The 19404-nt window shown below is 39.8% G+C and overlaps 2 long non-coding RNA genes across 2 annotated transcripts in view; one reads left to right on the top strand and one right to left on the bottom strand.

The window, feature by feature from the left end:
• The window catches only part of LOC139044870 (uncharacterized), a 17157-nt gene extending 12277 nt beyond the window's left edge, over positions 1-4880 (bottom strand). The window contains exon 1 of the long non-coding RNA XR_011502250.1: positions 4753-4880. This is a non-coding gene — a long non-coding RNA (uncharacterized lncRNA). The remainder of the gene's footprint in view (positions 1-4752) is intronic.
• Positions 4619-19404, top strand: LOC139044871 (uncharacterized). The gene is made up of 3 exons (XR_011502251.1): positions 4619-4783; positions 17379-17444; positions 17961-19404. It is a non-coding gene; the product is annotated as an uncharacterized lncRNA (long non-coding RNA).

Genomic DNA, 19404 nt, shown 5'->3' with positions numbered 1-19404 from the left:
TAACTTCCAGTGAAATTGCAGTAACAAAATTGTTTTCCAAGGAAGGGGAGACAGTGAGAGGGTCTTGTCACATAATGTCCCCTCAGTCAGAGTCCAGAGAAGATCATGTATGGGACAGTCTGATTGTTCATATGGGCATAAGGTTAGAGAGGAGTTTTCAAATTAATTACAACAGTAAGAAAAGAGAAGCCATCAGGAAAAGGGTATCACATCACTCTGACCAGGGCAAGATGTCCATCATGTGATCTGTTGAGTGTGGAAACAAACAGCACAGGTCTCCATTGGAGATTGTGATGAGTGATCTCAGATTGCCAGGGGCGCACTGGGGGCCCAAGAAGAGGAGGGAAGGGTTTCACCAATGGTCAGGAGGAAAAGGGAGTAGGCCTTTCTTTTCCAGTCCAGTTCTCTCCAGCTACTCACCAACCAGATGTGTATATAGGAGGAAAATTACAAGCTGTCCTTTTCCACAACCAATGTCCAGTGTGGTTGCAGGTATTAGGTGGTTGGTCTCAGGAAGGAGCAGCGTGACCCAGGTGACAGTCAGAGCTTTCCCAAGTCCTGTCTTTATCTGCCTCTTCACCAGCAACAAGCTGGAGTCTGGCTGGCCATCAGAGTCCAGGCACCTAACGCATTCCAAGACCACCTTGACTTCATTTCCAGATGCCCCAGAGTGAAGCCAATCCTCAAAAAACAGCCAACTTAGTCTGTATTGTCTTCCACTGTTCTAATTAAACTGTTCTAATTAAATATCTCACCACCTCAGAGCATGTGCTCTGGGAGTCAGATTTAATTTGATTTATTAAAATAATGTGCTGTTGAGTGAAATTTATATCTGTTTCGTTAAGTTTGTCTATACATGGTTCATGCAGAAGCCTGACCAGGAGAGGGCTTTTCCCTTCACTCTCTCCTCATAAGCACAGGCCACGGAGCTCCCTGCTCCAGCTGCTTCAGGGAAACCTGAACAGAAACCAAAGAGAGAAGTGAAGCAGCAGCAACAGCTGGGCCAGGGATGGAGGAGGAGAGCCAAAAAGACCTGAGGGACCGGGGAGGGAGGAGGAGAGGGAGGGAAATCAGAGAGGAGGGACAAGGGTAGACTCAAGGGGCAGAGCTGAGAACTCTTCCACTATTCTCTGGATTTTGTGTTTAGCCTGAGCACCCCATCGTAAGATTTTCCATCTGCTAATGGACAAGGGCTTCCCACCCTTACAGCCATTAGGGTGACACCGGGTCACATGACAACTCCTAGAGCCAGGAGGGTGGGGTCTACTGTCAGGTCAATCCATTGCTTCCTTCTATGTGTTGGCCTTCTTCTCTCTTCCTTAATTTGGCCCTTTTAACTCAGTGAGAGGAAAGTCACTCTTTCCATATCCGTTTTATAATCCCAGGGAAGGATTCTGATTGACCTTCTGGTAATCCAGAAACAATAGCTCCCAAAGTCCACTAACCACAGTGAGGACAATGCCATGGGCAGTATGGGAGGTTGTGGGAAATACAGTGAGTGAAATAGTGCAGTACCAGATAATGGAGGCTGAGGAGTGTTAGCTGTTAGTGGTACAGAGCAGGGAGCAATGGAAAGTTCTAATCAGAGGAAGGCCATGATAAAAGGGTTCTAAGGAAGCTCATCTTGATAGAAGTATATAGGTTTTATTAGAGGGAGAAATAATCAGAGATCCATATGCAAAAAATGAATCTTGACCCATACTTCTCACTTTATATAAAAATTAACTTAAAATGGATTACTAAAAAAAGACCTAAATGTAAAACCTAAAACTATAATCATCTAGAAGAAAACATAGAAAAAAACCTTTGTGTTATGCAAGCATTTCTTAGCTAAGACACCAAAAACAAGATCCATAAAAGAAAAAATGGATAAATTGGATTTAGTCAAAATAAAACATTTCTGCTCTGCAAAAGATACTACTAGGAGGATGAAAAGACAAGCCACAGACTGTGAAAAAATACTTGCAAAACACATATCTGACAAAAGACGTGTATGCATAATACATACAATGCTCTCAAAACTCAATAATAAAAAAATAAGCAACTCAATAAAAAAATAGGTAAAAGATTTGAACAGATATTTCACCGGAGATATGTAAGAATAGAAAATAAGCATGTACAAAAAGAGGCTCATCATCAATAGTTACTAGGGAAATGCAAATTAAAACCCAAGTGGGAAACTACCTCACATCTACTAGAATGGCTAAAGAAATTTTAAAAAATTAAACAATCAAATAAAACTGACAGTGCAAGTACTAGTGAAGATATGGAACAACTGGAGCCCTCATACATTTCTGGTGGGAATGTAAAATGGTACAGCCACAGTTTGGCAGTCTCTGTTTCGTAAGGAGAGAGATGTGAGGTATTAAGACCTATTCTACAACCTCAAGAATAATGGCGGAGGAAGTGATAAATATAGGAGTTACACTGAAGCAAAAATTTATGAGACTTACTGGCTAGTGGTTTGTTATTGATGATGAAGGAAAGGAATATTGGTTAAATTAAATGATTGTTCAGCAAACATTTACTCCCTTCCTTCTTCTCCGCTTGATGCATGGAAAGGGGGCATAGACTTTCTTGTCCCATTGACTCTGGGTTTGGGCTTGTGACTGGTTCCAAATCAAGGTTTTAAGAGGTTTGGCAATGTACAGATTCAATACAATCTCTATCAAAATTCCAACGGCAATTTTTACAGAAATAGAAAAGCAATCCTAAAATTTTTATGGGACCACAAAAGACCTTGAATAGCCAAAGCAATCCGGAGAAAGAAGAACAAAGCTGGAGGCATTACATTTCCTGATTTCAAACTATACTCAAAGCTATAGTAATTAAAACAGTGTGGTACTGGCATAAAAATAGACACATAGACCAATGGAACAGAATTGAGAGCCCGGAAATAAACCCTTGCAAATATGGGCAACTAATATTTGACAGGGGAGCCAAGAATACTAAATAGGGGAAAGGACAGGCTCTTCAATTAATGGTTTTGGGAAATTTGGATGACCACATGCAGAAGAATGAAATTGGATCCTTGTCTTACACCACACACAAAAGTTAACTCAAAGTGGTTTAAAGACTTAAATGTAAAACCTGAAACCATAAAACTCCTGGAAGAAAACAGGAAAAATGTTCCTTTAAATAGGTATTGGCAATCATTTTTTGGATATGACACAAAAAGCCCAAGCAATAAAAGCAAAAGTTAATAACTAGGGCTATATCAAACTAAAAAAGCTTCTGCACAGCAAAAGAAACCATCAACAAAATGAAAAGGCAACCCACAGAATGGAGAAAATACTTGCAAATCATTTATCTGATAAGGGGTTAATATCTCAATATATAAAGAATTCATCCAACTCAATAGAAAAAAATGAAACAATCTGATTTGAAAAATGGGCAGAGGGGGCCGGCCCGGTGGTGCAGCGGTTAAATTCACATGTTCTGCTTCAGTGACCTGGGATTCGCCTGTTTGGATCCCGGGTGCAGACATGGCACTGCTTGGCAAGCCATACTGTGGCAGGCATCCCACATCTAAAGTAGAGGAAGATAAACATGGATGTTAGCTCAGGGCCAGTCTTCCTCAGTAAGAAGAGGAGGATTGGCAGCAGATGTTAGCTCAGGGCTAATCTTCCTCAAAGAAAAAAAAATGGGCAGAGGAATTGAATAGACATTTTTTCAAAGAAGACATTCAAATGGCCAACAGGAACATGAAAAGATGCTCAATGTTGCTAAGTATCAGGGAAATGCAAATTAAAACCACAATGAGATATCACCTAACACATGTTAGAATGCCTATTGTCAAAAAGACAAGAGATAACAAATGTTGGTGAGGATATGGAGAAAAGGGAACCCTTTTGCACTGTTGGTTGGAATGTAAATTGGTTCAGTCACTATGGAAAACAGTATGGAGCTTCCTCAAAATATTAAAAATAGAACTACCATATGGGATCCAGCAATCCAACTTCTGGGTATATATCCAAACGAAATGAAAGTATCGAAGAGATATCTACACTTCCATGTTCATTGCAGCATTAGTCACAATAGCCAAGATATGCAAACAACCTAGTGTCCATCACTGGATGAATGGATAAGGAAAAATGTGATGTATACACAATAGAATATTATTTAGCCATGAGAAAGAAGAAAATCCTGCCATTTGCAACAACATGGGTGGATCTTGAGGGCATTATGCTAAGTGAAATAAGTGAGACAGAGAAAGACAAATACTGTATGATATCATTTACATACGGAATCTAAAAAAGCCAAACTTGTAGAAACAGAGAGTAGTGTGGGGGTTCCCAGAGACTAGGGAGTGGGGGAAATGGGGACATGCTCGTGAAAGGGTAGAAACTTCAGTTATAAGATGAATAAGTTTTGGGGATCTAATGTGGTGATTATAGTTAACAATACTGCATTATATAATTCAAAGTTGCTAAGAGAGTAGTCTTAAATGTTCTCACCACAAAAAAGAAATGGTAATTATATGAGGTGATGGACGTGTTAGCTAACACTATTGTGGTGATCATTTCACAATCTATAAGTGTATCAAATCAACATGTTGTACACCTTAAACTTACATGATGTCATTTGTCAATTATGTCTCAATAAAACTGGAAAAAAGAAGAGGTCTGGCAAGTTCCTACCCACACTCCTGAAACTTCCATCCTTTGCCATAAGAAGAGCACGCCCCAAGTAACCATTATTCCGTTACTCTGGCCCAAGAATGAAGATCTACGGAGCCGACCCAAACTCTACCTGAAATCCAGCCTAATCCAGCCAATCCCAGGTGAGATCATCTGAGCTGCAACTCCTTGGTAGACCTATAATTATGAAATAAATACTTGTAAGCTGCTGACATTTGGGGATATTGGTTACATAGATTATTACAGAAGAAATCTGACTAATACATAAAAGAATAGGACCAAGAATTACAGCTTGGATGAATGAGGGGCTGATTACAAATAGAGAAAAAGGGAGTTGGAAAAGAGAGGAACAAAGTAGACTTGGGGAACAAGAAGAGGAGCATGTTTTTGTTTTGTTGTGTTTTGCTTTGATTTACAAATAATTTGACATAGTCCTTACCTTACAGTTCTACTGAGCTGTCAGCTCTTGGAGAGCAGAAATGGTATTTTGATCATCACTGTATCTTCAGGGCCTCGCACGGTATTTGCCACATCATAGACACGCAATAAATATTGGTTAAATAAATGAATAAGTGAAATGTGGGGTGATAACAGGATAGCCAAGAAGAAGTTCTCTATACAGAAATGTGAATCAGAACTCAGGTGACAGAACTGAACTTAGAGATAACAAAATCAATTAGTATGAAAGTGATGATAAAGCTGTAAGTTATGCATTCCTGAGGGAGGAGTGCAGGGACGGAATAACAAAGTGCTCCGGACAGGCCCTTTGGGTGATCTAGTATCAGAGGATGGGAGGACTAAGAGGGGGCTGTGGAGGAGACAGAGAAAGACCGATGGAAGAGGGAGGAGGAGAGCTCGCGCCTCGTAGGGTCAGGCCAACCAAGGGAGGACAGGCTTTCAAGGAGTGAAGGGTCAATAGTATTAGTTGCAGTCCAGAGGTCAAAAAGTACAAGACTGGGGGGAAAAACCTAGAATTTCTCTCAAAATGAAGTCATTGGTGAACTTAGAGAGAGGTGATTTCTATGATGTGTAAAATTTTGAATTAAGATCAAACAGAAACTATAACGAGAGAGTTGAAACAATATAGAAATTAGTAAAGGTAGAGACAGCTCTCTTGATTTAAGACAGCAAACAGAACTGAAGAGCAAACTTTGGCTTCTAGTGTCATTGTCAAGAAAATGTCATATGAAACTGGATGCACAATAATCATTTTAGAAATAGAAACAGACACCATCACCTCCCTCAAATGCTCTGTATTTTGTCTTTTTTCATTCTTTTCCCTTTGGAAACAAAGAAAGCAGCTACAGAGAATTCTAGCAGAGAAAACATCTATTTCCATCTAAGCCAAGTATTTGGAAAGCAGAGGCCATCTAGACTAGGTTAACAATGTACTAATTCACAAGAGCAACAGCCTTCATAAATAATAACTGGATTTCAAGAAGAGCCTCTGACATGAACTAGAACTTAGATGGCAAGTCGAGAGTGAAGTGTAAAACTAGTTAGTAAAAATGAACGTAGGGTTCCATGTTAAATGGGGATTATTTACTGGGCCAAATGTGGTAATTAACCAAAGAGTGATTATGGAGCCTGAGGGATTCATTTGTTTGATAGAGAGTAAGAAGCCTCTTTCACTGAGCTTTGTGATAGATGCTAAAGAAGTGATAAGAATGCCCTGTGTTTGCAGCAAATTGATACCCAACTGTCAGTGAGCAGCTAACTTCAGATATACAACCAGAAGACTCTGAGAAAGGACTCTGTTGAAACAACTGTAAGAAATTCTACAGCTTAATAAATACCGTAGGGAGAAAGGAGTTAGAAATAGTGATAGTTTAAAGTTCAATTATAATGAAATTATTAGTAACTTAATAGTAATAGAGAAGGAAACAAAACAGTAACTCCTTAAAAAGGATTGACCAAAATATCCCAGAAGAGCAATATAACATGCCCATTTGTTTTTTGGTTTCTTATCATTATAAATGATGAACTATCAAAGCAACAGCAAGCCCATTAATCAAGACTGTAAACAATTAAAATCTTTTTCCAGATCCGGGAAAGCATCAGAATGATCAAAACAGTGCCAAAAAAAGGGAACATAAATTTCAGCCAGCTCTTTGGATCTGGGAAGTGTTTAGGCTACCCAGCCAAAAAGTCAGAGAGCAAAAAGTCTAAACTAAGCTGATAACAACTGATCATTAATTAGAACTGAAGCCAACTATCTCAGTCTAGAGAAATGTCTTGGCTACTCAGCTAAGAGCCAGAGAGCCAAAGGTCCAAGTTGGGTTCATGATAATTAATCACAGGCAAAGCCACTGCCCAGAAAAGCCCCTATTAATGAAGGGGCGCCTTTGAGAAGAAGCAGCCCCAAGAGTAGCTGGCAGGGACGCTCCTGGGGAAAGTGAAGAGAAGATGGGGACCTGTCCGCTCTGCTTAGAAGTTCCAACTAAGGCTGAAGCCCTGGAATTAATAATCACGTTTAACAAATTCTAGCATTAAAAGACGAACCGAGCATCTGATAATGCGTCTTTACTGAAAGGATTTTTTTAAAAGGAGATTCTGGTCTTTGTATACCATTGAAATAGGGGGCAGAAGGTACAGGTAGTAGAGCAAGGGGAGCAGTAACGGAGACTGTTTAAATAAAAGATGTCCAGAGGGAAATTAAATGATAGCACCAAGTGGAAATATGTAAAAACGACAGGATGTGACTGTGGGAGAGAGAGTTTGGAGAGGATTTATGAATTGGAGGTCATTTATAAGTTCATGCATACTGATGTTTAAATTCATTTCTGCATCTATAAGAAAAAAAGTGGTTTTTTTTCCTATCTATTCAGAGAAGGTACCAGTGTCTTTTTTATGCGCACATCTATTTTCCTTACAATAATACTGTATTTCATGGATTCTGGGCTACACGTTATTTTCACATTTTAATATCTCTGAAGTCAGAATGTGTCTTACAATTAATGACATGTCACGATTTAGTTGCAAGTGTTTTAACTTTCCCATTGGTACCAGAACAATGACATTTCTTACAATTGATGCCTTTTAGATATGATGTGGTTCACGAATAGCTCTTATTTGTTCAATAGTTACTGTATGTTTCACTAGGTGGTCAGGCTGTGCCATAGGATAGAATATAACATCAGCGGGGCCAAGGTCAAAAGGCAGGTAAATGCCATCAAGGGAAGAGACCAGTGCATGATTTGAGGTCACTGAGGACAGACAACACACACACCAGGCTCAAGTGATAACAGCGTTTACTCACAGCAAGAGGGGAGAGAGAGTGCAGAAGACCCAGCCCCTTGCAATGTGTGGTTCCCGTGGCTATCAGATCCACTTTGCAGCGGGTGGGCCAGGTGGCTGCACCTACCCCACTTCGTGCTGCAGAGAAGGACCCCAACCCTTGACCCCTGGGGTCTGAAATACAGAAAGTGTGCCTGAGGGCCATTGATGTAAGTATTACTAAAGAGTTCCAAGAAAGGTTTGCATGTGTCTGATACAGAAGGAATAGGGGCATCATGTCTGTGAGCTGAGATCTGTGGAGGCCATGTGATCTGTGAGCTTGCCAGCACGTCCTATACCGAGCACAAGGTTCTTCTTGGGAACATAAGGGAAGAGTCAGGCAGCGCTTGGATCCTTCCTTCACACTATATATCTATATTGTGCTAAGGGCTCATGAAAGCCTCATAACAGTGCAGTACAGCTGGCACTATAGTATCCTCCCCATTTCCAGATGAGGAAATTGAGACTCCAACAGGGTGACTAACTTGCCAAATGTCACACTGCTAATAAAATGTGGAGGCCAGGACCTGAACCACAGGTCCATGTGGCTTCAGAGCCCATGCCCTTAATCTTTACATCACCCTGACTCTCCCAAGAAGACAGTCTTTGGACAAGAAATCGTATTGGTGATTTACACGGGCCAGGTAGGAGAGAAGGTGATGGAAGAGAATGGGAAAAAATCAATTTTAAGCAAGAGGAGTAAGTACAGGTAAGGAAGACCCCACCCTCAAGCTTTGATATCATCTATAATTGTGGGTTTTCATTCCATGACAGTGGCTTTGCGAATGGCGGGACTGGTGGCTATGAGCACACTCTGCTTCTATGTCCCTGTATACAGGCCTCAGGAACCTGAATGAGTAAGATACTCAGTCCCTGGGATTCAGATGGTGTCTGTAAAACCTGTACCACTTTTCTACCACCAAGAGATGCAAGTTTTATTCTGGAATGGATTTAAATTCTCAATGTCTTAATTTTCCAAAGAAGGAATCAGGCAAACACTCTATTCAAAACTGAACTCTGAACTCTGTGTGTATATGTGTGTGGTGTGTGTGTGTGAGTGTGTGTATGTTCGGAGATTCATACCATTTTAAAAGCTGTAAAACGTAATTGCTTGGGTAAGCTTTGAACATGTGTGACATTTCACAAATACCACTCTGCTGTATCTAGGTCATGTTTACATATTTTAGGACACAGTAGGGTAATTTCCATTGGAAAAAAATGTGTATTTCTTCCCAAATTCTATGTAAATGGTAATTTTGAATGCATAAGTACATTTTTGGTTAAAGAGAACATCACTGTCACTTAATATATTACTGGAAATATACGCAGATGTTTATGTTTGTGTTTTATGTAAATTTCCTTTCAGTGGAGAAGAAATGTATACATAAGATTTAAACTTGCTGTGTTTTATGTATTTAGTTTGTATAGTTTGTTTATATTTCACAGAAAGCAAATATAGGAAAGCAATAGAAACTAGCATATTGCATCAAGTTTTCTGATAGTGTTAAATTAAATGCCTTGAATTTAATTTAAATTTAAAATGCCTTTACAAATGCTGAGAAATTATGAGACAATTCAGGAAGAGTGTATCTCCCACTGCACTCCATGTACACCAGTTTCAGTAGTTTAATGGCTTTTCACTGTTGCCTGAATTCAATCATTCCCACCTTTATTTCTTTGCTCACGATGTCTCTTCAGAATGTTCTTCCTGTGGCCTTGTCAAATCATACCTGTGTTAGTTTCCTGTGGCTGCTGTAACAAATTACTATAAACTTGGTGGCTTAAAATAACAAAAATTTATGCTCTTGCAGTTCCAGAGACCAGAAATTTGAACTCAGTTTCACTAGGCTGAATCGAGATGTCCGCAGGGCTGTGCTCCCTCCGGAGGCTGTAAGGGAGAATCCGTTCCTTGCTTTTTCCAGCTTCTGGTGGCTGCCGGCCATTCTTCACTTGTGGCCACATCACTCCAAGCTGCCTCCATGGTCACATTTCTTCTCTTCTTCTGTATTTAATCTCCCTCTGCCTGTATCTTGTAAAGACACTTGTGAATGGATTTGGGCCCACCCAGATAATCCAGGATAATCTCCCCATGTTAAGATCCTTAACCGAATGATATCTGCAAAGACCCTTTTTGCTTTACAAATAATATTTACAAGTTCCCGGGATTAGGACCTGAGATCTTTGGGTGGCCATTACTCAACCTACTACACTACCCATTCTTCTAATCCATCTCAAATCCCACCTTTTCCTTGAAGTAGGAAAATGGAAGAAGCTCTGAACTGGGAACTAGAAGAGCTAGACTCTACTTTTGACTTAGAAGTAACTTGCTTTGTTACCTGGGGCACCTCACTTCTCTGGACCTCTGTGTCCTTGATTGTAAAATAGACGGGTTAGATGCAATTTTTTCAATAGGGCTGCCTTGGCATTTTGGGTGGGATCACTCTTTTCTGTGAAGGATTTAATACACTTAGCATACCTGACCCTAAATGCCAGTAGGGAGCCCAGTCAGTATTCCATCCCCACCCACATTTCCCAGTGTCCTGGGTGGGGTGGGGAACAATATTGCTCCAGTTGAGAGCCATTGAAATAAGACATCTCTAAGATCTCATTAAAAAAGAGTACCACATTTATTGACGATATTTCTCCCAACTAAGAAATAATGCATATCATGTCAATTAAAAAAAAATTGAAAAATAGTTGAACAAGAAAGAAAATCACCCAAGATAATTGCTGTATTTTGACATTATCCATCCAGTCTTTTTTCATCCATTTCTACACATTTTAAACTCAGATTGGATCTTGCCATACATTCTGTTTCCTAAGCTGTTCGTTACTCTAAACAAACTATGAACATTCTTCCATGTCATGAAATATTCTTCTGAGATGATTTTTAATGAAACTTAGTATTTCATATGTGTCATTGATATAACACTATGGCTCACATCACTCTCATCCTATGAATACATACTTTTTTCTCCTGTTTTCCACGCCATCATTTTGGCAGCAGATTATGTTGTGCTTTTTATTTTCCTTTTTTTAAAAAAATGAATGTATGAAATCCTTGAGGGCAAGTACTGCAAAAAATGCTAATTTGAATGAAAATCAACTAAATGTTGGAAGCAAATGATAGATTCCTATTTAAATGGGTAGGCATTCCTATCTAAATGGATGCCCTTCCTCCACTCTGTTCTATCCTGGAGGTGGAGATATCAGCAATAATAGTAATTAACACTTATGTAACATCTTTAGGTGTGAGGCACATTCTAAGTGTTTGACATCTATTAATTCATTTTACCCTCACAATAAGCATATTAAGTAGGCACTCAGATCAAAACTGAGACCAAATAAGTTGTCCAAGGCCACACAGCTAATAAGTGGCAGAGCTGGGATATCAGCTCAGGTAGTGTGGCTCCTGATGTCTGTCCTCTTAATCATTGTACCATTTAGTCTTAAAAGGGCAAGAAAAAGGAGAAATAGGGAAGCCCTGGTGGCTGGGAACCTTGTCTCTATCTCTCAGGGCTCTAAGAGGAGAGTCAGTCTGCGTCCTATGGGTGATAGATTAAGCATTTGGTGCACTTTTCACTGGAAACTCTGTAGATGCTTCTTTATTTATCGAGTTGAGTTAGGATTAACAAAAAGAGTTCCGTTATTTCTACTCTAGAGCACTATCTTCTTCTGGGTGAAGAGGATAAATTTAGATTTTTCTAGTTAGGTAAAGTCCTGTTTGGAGACCTGAGTTATTTCTCAATTATTTCTGATTTTTTCCCTCCAATATTTTAGCACCCTTTAAAGATTAGCACCTCAGTCTGTTGTGCAGCTGGCCAGCCCTTAATCTAGGTCTTTCTAGAAGCTGAGGATGGTGTTCCCTTGGCTGCCTCTGGCACCTATTGAGGAGTGGGCATTCTCACTTCTCTCTCTCATCGGCTGTTGACTGATGTTAAGAGTGACATTCTCCAAACTAGGAAAATGGGTGGTCAGGCCAAATATTATTTAAATGCTGATGAAATGCTTCAAAAGAGGAATCACCTTTTTAAAATGTTATTCACGTTATTATTACATGTGTTGTTTAAATGTTATTTATGAATAATTATTCCTTCAGTGATGGCATGGTTTTCTCTCTGGAGAGACCACATCAAATAATGAACAAAAGATGCTAGCATCTCTTTTTGGTTCTTTCTTAGGATTTCCATCTCTCTGCTTACATTGTCCATCTGTTCTTGCATGCAGTCTACTTTATCCATTAGAGCCCATAGCATATTAATCATAGTTGTTTTAAATTCCAGTCATAATTCCAATATCCCTGCTATGTCTGGTTCTGATGCTTGCTCTGTCTCTTCAGTTGTGTTTGTTGCCTTTTGGTATGCCTTGTAGTTTTTTCTTTATAGCTGGATATGATGTATTGGGTAAAAAGAACTGCTATAACTAGGCTTTTAGTACAGGCACACCTCGGAGATGTTGCCGGTTTGTTTCAAGACCAATGCAATAAAGCGAGTATCACAGTAAAGTGAATTATAGGAATTTTTTGGTTTCCCAGGACATATAAAGTTATGTTTACACTATTTTGTGCTCTATTAAGTGTGCAATAGCATTATGTCTTAAAAACAATGTACATATCTTAATTAAAAATACTTTATTGCTAAAAAATGCTAACCATCATCTGAGCCCTCAGGGAGTCATAATCTTTTTGCTGGTGGAGGGTCTTGTATTGATGTAGATGGCTGCTAACTGATCAGGGTGGTGGTTGCTGAAGGTTGAGGTGGCAGTGGCAATTTCTTAAAATAAGACGACAGTGAAGTTTCCTGCATCAGTTGACTCTTCCTTTCATGAACAATTTCTCTGTAGCATGCGATGCTGTTTCACAGCTTTTACCCACAGTAGAACTTCTTTCAAAGTTGGAGTCAGTCCTCTCAAACCCTGACACTACTTTATCAACTAAGCTTACGCAATATTCGAAATTCTTTGTTGTCATTTCAACAATTTTCACAGCATCTTCACCAGGATCAGATTCCATCTCAATAAACCGCTTTCTTTGCTCATCCATAAGAAGCAACTCCTCATCTGTTCAAGTTTTATCGTGAGATGGCAGCAATTCAGTCACACCCTCAGGCTTCTCTTCTAAATCTAGTTCTCTTGCTGTTTCCACCACATCTGCAGTTACTTCCTCCACTGAAGTCGTGAACCCCTCAAAGTCATCCATGAGGGTTGGAAGCAACTTCTTCCAAACTCCTGTTAATGTTGATATATTGACCTTTTCTCATGAATCACAAATGTTCTTAATGGCATCTAGAATGGTGAATCCTTCCCAGAAGGTTTTCACTTTACTTTGCCCATATCCATCAGAGGAATCACTATTATGACAGCCATCGCCTTACAAAGTGTATTTCTTAATAAGACTTGAAAGTCGAAATTACTCCTTGATCCCTGGGCTGCAGAATGGATGTTGTGTTAGCAGGCATGAAAACAACGTTAATCTCATTGTACATCTGCATCGGAGCTCTTGGGTGACCAGGTGCAGTGTCAATGAGCAGTAATACTTTGAAAGGAATCTTTCTTCTGAGGAGTGGGTCTCAACAGTGGGCTCAACATATTTGCATTATCTGTGAAGCGCAGTAAAGTGAACAGTGATAAAGCGAGGTATACCTGTAATGTGGTGGCGAGGTGTGGGGGCAGCGGAAGTGTTCTATAGTCATATGTTTAGTGAGCCTGTGCTCCTGAACTGTGTACTTCAAGAGTGTTTCTAGTTCTTTTATCCCCCTGTGGGTGGGACAGGATGGCTAGAGTGGGCTGGGGTTGTGTATTTCCCTTCTCCTACTAGAAGGCTAGAGCTGGCTGGAGTTGGGTATTTCCCTTCCCCAGCTCAGTTAGGCTCTGATAATACCCCAGCAGGTTAGTCTCTGGTTAACTAGATTCCCCTGAGGGTAGGCCTTGTTAAGAAGGACAGAGTGTTCTGGCCTATTTCAAAATGGTTCCTTTTCTCCTCCACCTGCCAGAAGACCGAGCGGATTTTTCTCTGATATTTATTGTGGGAATCTGGTCAAGCTCCTGGAGGTGAATCTCACAATATCGTGGGGGTCCCTCTATGACTGGGTACCCTGGAGATTTTCACTCTCAGACCTGTCTTCACTGAGCCTCCAGCAAGCTGCCAATTGCAGTTCCTGTTTTCCTCTCCCAGCATGGTTCCTAGGATGGTTTCCACCCACGAGTCTACGCTTGATTAGGCACGACTACCTGTATTCCCCTGTCTGTCTTCTCCAATCTTGAGAGCCACGTTTGGCTCTGTGTCCTCCCCTCTCTATGGATCCACAAAAAGCTGTTGATTTTTCAGTCTGTCCCACTCTTTACCTGTTGTTACAACAGAGTGGTGACTTCTAAGCTTCTTAATGTGGAACTGGAAACTGGAAGTCTCCAGAGGAAAGAAACATTTCAAGTTCTGCCCTCATGGAGCTTATTCCCTAGAGGGAAAGCCAGACAATAGCCAAACAAACATAGGCTAGACTCTCAGGTAGTGGTGGCTATTAGGAGGAGAAATAAAGCGCAGTAAGAGGACTGAGTGGGTTGGGGTGGGGTAGGAGGAGCGGGGCTGTTTGAATAGGATGGTTGGGTGACGTCATCAGAGCCTGGAATGAAGGAGCAAACCACACATACATCTGAGGAAGAGGCACAGGCTATGGGACCCTCATGAACTTGATGTGATGAAGAAAGCCAGTGTGACTAGCAAGGGGTGGGCTAGGAGCAGAGCGATGAGAGAGGAGACTGGAGATGAAGACAGGAGCCAGATCACTCAGGCCCGGAACGTGTTGTTAAAAGCAGGACAGGAAGACCGTGATGGATTTTGAGTCAAGAGGAGATATGATTTGATTTTCATTTCACACATTTGTTGCAGTGCCCTGTGGAGGACAGACAGTAGGAGGAGCAGGGTAGGAGAAGCTAGGAGACTGTTAGGAGCCACGGCAGCAGTGCCAGAGAGATGATCGTGGCTCGACTGGGGGGCAATGGAAGGGGTGAGAACTGGTCAGATTCTGAACATAATTTTAAAAGTAGATAGGACGGATTGGTTGTGGAGGTGTGAGAGAAAGAGAGAGATCCAAACTTTGCGTTTTTCACCCCTCAGGAACAGGTGTAAGCGGGGAGGGATGCCAAAACAAAATCAAATATTAAATTTGGTTTGCCTGTTAGATATCTAAGTAAAATGTTGAATAAGCATTTGGATGTATCAGTCAGGGCAGAGTTTCATGCTGCAGATCTAATTTGTGGCATAGAGATATGATTTAAACCCATGAAATAAACGTAATCATCTAGAGCTGTGCTTTCCAATATGAGCTGCTAGTAACCATATGTGGCTACTGAGCACTTGAAATGTAGCTAGCAGGACGAAGAAACTGAATTTTATTTAATGTTAATTAATTTAAATTTAAATGTAAAAACTGTCACTCGATTCAAGTATTGGAAATCTTTTAAGTATGTTTGAAAAAACTTAGGTATGGTTTTCAACTGTAAATGTTATAAAATCAGGCATTTCCTATGAAATGGAGACCAGGCATTTCCTATGAAAATGTAACTTCTGAATTAAGATGTACCAGAAGTGTAAAATATCTACCATATTTCAAAGACTTGGTACAAAAAATGTAAAATAACTTATTAATAGTTTTAATATTGATTACATGTTGGAATGATAATACTCTGGATATGCTGACATAATAAATATGTCATGAAAATTAATTTTACCTGTTTCTATTGCTTTTAAAAATGTGGCTACTAGAAGATGGAAAATTACATATGTGGCTTGCGTTATGTTTCTATTGGCTAGCGCTTAGATGGACTGAAGAGAGTGTAGTAAAGAAGTGTCTGAGGATTGAACTGAACCCTTGGGGTACTCTACGAATTAGAGGTTTTGGAGAGAGGGATAGTTGTGTGAAGAAACCTCAAAAGAGGCAGCCTCAGAGGGAGACCAACTAGGAGAGTGAGGCATTCTAGAAACAAGTGAAAAAATGTGTTAGGAAAGAGGGAGCAAGCAACTGTGTTGAGGATGCTGAGAGGTAAGATACAATGTAGACTGAGAATTGGCCATTGGATTTAGCAACATGGAGATTGTTGGTGAACTTGATGGTTTCAGTGTTTGTGTGTGTGTGTGTGTGTGTGTGTGTAGCGGGGCACAAAAGGTTGATTGGAGTAGATTATAAAAAAAAATCAATTCAAGAAATTTTGCCTTGCAGAGAAGCAGAATAACGGAGCCATTGGGGAATGGGGAGTTCAAGGAAGAATTTTTGTCATTCAATGCCAAATATATTTTTATCAGAGCTACTAGCTTTTTACTTGTATTAAGTTTTTGACCTAAATAAGTCATCTTGCAAATATCTATTAGCTAGCAGGATGATTCTAATTTTGTTTAACTAGAGTTGAGGAATGCTAAGAATTTCAAATGAGTACCTGTGTTTTTTTTGGTCCACTAAATAAGTGTGGACAAAGAGGTCTCAGATTACTAAATCCCTTTTTAAGGTTACTAACATGACTAATGACTAACACAATGGGCTGTATACAGGTCTCTAAAATATAAAACTGTGACATCATCTGTGTTGCAGAAGTGTGTAGAATTCTAGAACTTTGAAATAGAAGACAAGTGCCAAACTTGTGTTAAATTTTGATTTGTCACCATGGTTTATCTTAATTTCCATAACACTTAGTGTAGGTTTTGGCACATAGTAAGTGCTTAGTGTAATTGAATGAATGAGTGAAGATGCTCTCAACATGCTGAAATACTAAAGGAACTAGCAATACCCAAGAATTCACCAACAGATGGCACCATGCTGTTTCCTATATGAATTTATATGGAGACAATGTTAATATGGCCTTCAATTCTGAATTTGAAGTGCCGGTTAGGGGGAAAATGAAATCCCTGGGAATATATTTTGCTCCTTCAAATTTTATAATTGAATTATTAAAGCATATTCATATGTATTTATATATTACAAATGTCTATGTTTCTACTCTAAGTTAGACCCTTTCCTTAGGTCAGACCTTGAAAGAAAAGGAAATGATTGACTTATAGATAAGAGAGAGAGAAAATATCCGCAGGTTATCATTTTTAAAGTGTTCGTAAACACTAAGAAGTCAAGTTGCTAGTTCATTCCCCCTAAGAGATTAATATCCTTCAATGGCAGTAAAACCAAGGATGTTTTGCATACATTTGGCGCACTGGCAGGATGCTGTGGAGAGCAGATGTTGCATTTTGCAGTTCTAGAGTGTTCAGACTGAAAGTGACAAGGACTAAACACACATGACACTTTAAAACAAAACAAAACAAGAAAACTCCCAGCCCCATATGGTCTGCATGCCCAAAGTGTAAAATAATCATTTGAGTGCCATATGTAAACAGTGCTCCCATTACTACCCCCAATTACTTTGATTTTCTGTAGAATTGGTTGTAATTTTCATAATTTCCTATGCCCGTTATTTCACCTGCAGGTCTGAGACGTGAATGGATGTGTTCTAAGACAGCAGTGATGTGAAAAGCCAAGCCTGGCAGCTCCTGTGAGTGTGGAGTCCTGGTCACACGTAAGACAGACGGACAAGAGCAGCAGCACAAACAACCTTGTAGTATTAGTCATCTGCCTAAAATTTCAGAACAGTGGTTACTGCCACAGTTAATTTTTTGATCTCATCAAGAAATCTGTATTTCAGGTGTGGATACATCCCTGCAGATAAATGAAACTGGTCAAGGTAGGAAAGTGGGTGCTTTCAAATTGACTGGGTCCTGCTATAGTGGAGCAAGACAGCAGATGCCCGCAGTGCTCAGCACCCACTAACTCTCTCCCTTGGTGAGCCTAGTGGCTAAGGTTTCAGGAGCCAAGCAGGGCTAGTCTGGGCCTCCCTGGAAGATCAGTGAGATTCACCCAGGCTCTGGTATATCTGATATGGCCAATACCTTGCCAGGAGTGTTATCACTGAGTTTCTTGAGAATAACACCACTATGAATTTAAAAACATATGCACATAAACTACTAAGTGTTTAAATGACATGTCAATTATTCTCTCTGTTTTCTTCTAGCTGAGCACACTCCTCAATTGTCTCTGTGGATTTCTTCCATCTTCTTTAATTGATGCTCACCCCAGGGTTTGGTAACTCACTCATTGACTCAATTACCACCTGGAGGATGAAGATTCCAGACCTCTCCCAAGCTCCTGATTCTTCCTTCTGCCTTCTGAACCTCTCTTCTTGAATGTTCCATTAGTATCTCAAAAGCAATATGTGGGAGAAGAAAACACCTCATTATTCTCTTCCAAAACCTGCTGCCCTTCTGCATTCACCATTTGAGTGTTTGCACGTGTGTGCATGTGAAAGTTTTTCAGTATAATATTTGATACTTTCAAAAAAGAATATGACTTATGTAAGTTATGAAGCATAATTATAAAATATTCATGAAGACTTCACTTAATTTAGGAATTAGTACATGAAGCCATATTATTGCATCTGTATGGAAGTTCACTGTCTCAAGCTCTTGACTCATTCTCATAGTGTATCAATTTCCTATTGTTGCTATAACAAGTCACCACAAATTTAGGGCTTAAAATAACACAAGCGTATTATCTTACAGCTGTGGAGATCAGAAGTGTAAAATAGCTCAGCAGGGCTGCTTTCCTTCTAGGGGCTCTGGGGGAAATGTTGTTCCCTTGCCTTTTCCAGCTTTTAGAGGCTGCCTGTATTCCTTGGCTCATTGCTTCCTCCATCTTCAAAGCCAACAGGATAACTTCTTCAGATCTCTCCCTCTCTCTCTCACCTCTGCTTCCAGGGTCATATCTCCTTTCTGACTCTGACAGTCTTGCCTCCCTCTTACAAGACCCCTGTGATTACGGTGGACCCAGCCATATAGTCCAGGATCAACTTCCCATCTCAAACCCATGATTTAATTACACCTGCAAAGTCCTTTTTGCCATGTAAGGTACATTCACAGGTCGTGGGGATTAGGAGACGGATGTGTTTGGGGGGGCCATTATTCTATTTACTACACTATCTTTAATTGTGTGATTATTTCTTTAAGATAGCATTATCAAATATGTATGTATCCCTAAGATTTTAATGTTAAATTTTGTTTGGCTTTTAACCACAGAAAAATGGTAAAGTATAATACGTAATCTTCAATTTTGCTACTTAATAGTATGATTTTGACTCACCCATGTTAAATGTAGTTCATTTATTTATATTACTGTATAATGCATCTTGTTAATATACCTAAAATTATTTATCCATTCTATAGTTGATGCAAATAGTGCTGCTATGAACATTGTTGTGTCCTTGGGAAAGAATGTACATGGATTTCTCTAGTGTTTATATCTAGGAGTGGAATTTCTAGGTTAAAGGGTACATTTTAGGGCTTGTTCAAAATAGTGGCAATTTATTTTTGAAGCTATTTTACTCTCCCACCAATAGTGTATAGATGTTACCATTTCTCCATATCTTTGCCATCTAAGCAATACAGTGAGTATGCAAAGGC

The sequence above is a fragment of the Equus asinus genome, chromosome 3, assembly GCF_041296235.1.
Source record: "Equus asinus isolate D_3611 breed Donkey chromosome 3, EquAss-T2T_v2, whole genome shotgun sequence".
Lineage (NCBI taxonomy): Eukaryota > Metazoa > Chordata > Mammalia > Perissodactyla > Equidae > Equus > Equus asinus.
The sequence above is the reverse complement of the archived record's forward strand: the minus strand, read 5'-3'. Positions and strand labels throughout refer to the sequence as shown.